This window comes from Vanacampus margaritifer, chromosome 2 (genome assembly GCF_051991255.1).
Source record: "Vanacampus margaritifer isolate UIUO_Vmar chromosome 2, RoL_Vmar_1.0, whole genome shotgun sequence".
Classification (NCBI taxonomy): Eukaryota; Metazoa; Chordata; class Actinopteri; order Syngnathiformes; family Syngnathidae; genus Vanacampus; species Vanacampus margaritifer.
In genome coordinates this window covers 48,850,266-48,852,765 of record NC_135433.1, presented here as the reverse complement: position 1 = coordinate 48,852,765, position 2,500 = coordinate 48,850,266, and positions in this window count along the sequence as shown.

Sequence of the window (2,500 nt, the reverse complement as noted above, 5' to 3'; positions counted from 1 at the left end):
GGAGCTCGAAGGTGGTGCTGGTCTGTCTCCGTTGGCTCTGCTGAGGGCTACCAAGGAAGTCTGTGGTACAATTCTGGCCTGTCGAATGATTACCAAAGACAGGTTCGAAATGACTGTGGCATCCCAGGTGGCCAAGGATAAATTGTTAGATGGGTTTAAGATTGGGGAAACTAGGGTTCACGGGAGGGATATCTGTGTGGATGAACTTGTTGTGTCTTTCCTGGGCCTGCCAGCTTACATTGAGGATGAGGAAATCCTGCAGAAGCTACTCGCTTGGGGTGTTTCGGCCGTGTCCGAGGTGAGGAGACGTATGTGGCCGGGGACAAACATAGCCGATGGGACGAGGTTTGTAAAGGTCCGCTTTACAAACCAAGTGCGTTCTCTACCATATTCCGTCAGATTTAACACGGCGGGGGGGCCTGAATATTTTAGGGTCATTCATGACAGGCAAGTGAAGGTGTGCAGGGGGTGTCTCCAGCCTGACCATGTGTTGCGTGAATGCCCTGATTTTTGTTGCAGACGGTGTGGGGCCCAAGGCCATTATGCGCGGGAGTGTACAGAGCCCAGGGCCGCTAAATGTAAGGACTGTCATCAGTATCCCTCTGTGTGTGGATGCTCCGGCCACCTCGCCTCTGACCCGGAGGAAGGAGGTGGGGGTCCCCCACCTACGGTTGAAGTAGAGCACGGCCCTGGATCGAGAGAGGCCCTGTTAGATCGGGATGTGGAACCGGGTATACCTGACCCGGTGGCATTGGTGCCTGTGGTGGGGGGGGCTGGTGAAATGTCTCACAGTCCTGCCCCTGAGCAGGAGGGGGGGGCAGTGTCCTGCCCTACCTCTAATATCGTGGTGGCAGAGGCTGGACCGGGGAGGGGGATGGGTGAGGACCTGGCTCCACACCTTACCCCTGAAGCGGGGGAGCAGGCACTGAAGTCAGGCCAGACTCCCAAGTCTCAGCGCTCGAGGGCGGGCAGCAGGAGTCAGGTGCCGTATAGGCGGCCACTGTCTAAGGGTAGTGACAGGTCCAGATCACCGACCGGGAGGGTTGGGTCGAAACATGCCGATGGGTTTTGTGAGACCCATCCTGGTAGTGATCGGCGGACAGGGCTGCAGGGTGAGGGCCCAGTCTCATGCGGCACTACCCGTTCTGAGTCTGCCACTGTAGATGCCACAACTGTTCCTACGGGCGTCGATCCCCAAGGGAATGAGGTCGCCCCGACAAAGACGAACAGGAAGTCTAAACGGTAGTCTAGGTCAGGATGATGGTTCAACTCCTTTTTTTCTGGCTAATGACGCTCTCCCTAGTCTCCATTAATGCCCGGAGCTTGAGGAATAGGGAAAAGATGCACAGTGTGTTTCACGACACCACCTGGGACGTGCTGTGCATCCAGGAGACGTGGTGGGAGGCGGAGCATCTTCGCAAGGTAGAGGATATGGACATTGGTGTTTTGTACTGTGCTTTGGGCTCTGCACACTCCCGTGGTGTGGCTGTCCTAGTTAAGCCGGGTGTTTTCGGCGGGTCTTCTTTAGTGCATGCGGACCCACATGGCCGCTTTATAGTGATTGATTTTCTGCGTGGCTCCACTAAATTTCGCCTTATAAATGTTTATGCGCCTAGTGAGGAGATGGAGAGGAAAACCTTCTTCGTTTCTGTTTTTCCTTATGTTACTGATTCCTCGTTTTTGATTGGCGACTTTAATATAGCGTTGTCAAAAATCGATCTCGGTCCGAACAACACATTCAGGAATGACGTTAGTCGAAGTTTTTTGATTGATGCTGCAGTGGCTGCTGATTTGTCCGAGGTCTGGAGAGGTCTCAACCCCCTAAAAAGGGACTATTCCCGGCGTCAGGTAGTGCAGGGGGTCCTCCTCCAGTCTCGGATAGATCTGTGTTTTGTTTCAAGTGCTTTATGGAAGTACATCGGTGGCAGCTCCTATGCATGTGTGGGCTGGAGCGATCACTCCCTTTTTTCCGTCAAACTTGACTTCCTGGGTGGTAAGAGGAATGGGGGGGTCTGGGTTTTTAATAATATGCTGCTTGCCGACCCCACTTTTGTAAATAAGATGGAGCACCTTTTTGATTGTTTTGATGATGAAATGGGAATTTGTGACTCTTTGGTTGATTGGTGGGAGCAGGCAAAGGCTAAAATTAAAAAGCTGTGCCTACGTTATAGTAAGCAGAGGAGGTGGGAGGAGTCCATCAGGGAGCACACGGTCCGGAGCCACCTCCAGGGACTTGCCGCCACCTCTGGTTTAGGCCCGGTAGATCCTGAGTATCTGGTGCTGCAGGAAGAGCTCAGGACTATACAGGTTAGTCGTGCTAGAGGGGCGGCACTTAGATCCAGGGCCCAGTATGCGGTAGAGGGCGAGCGCTCCACAGCTTTCTTTTTTGGTTTAGAGAAGTCCAGGCAGAGCAAGCTATACTTGGATGGCCTGTTGGATGAGTCAGGCAGGTGTCATAGTGATTTGGATGAGATTTTGGATATTGTAGGTAGGTTTTATG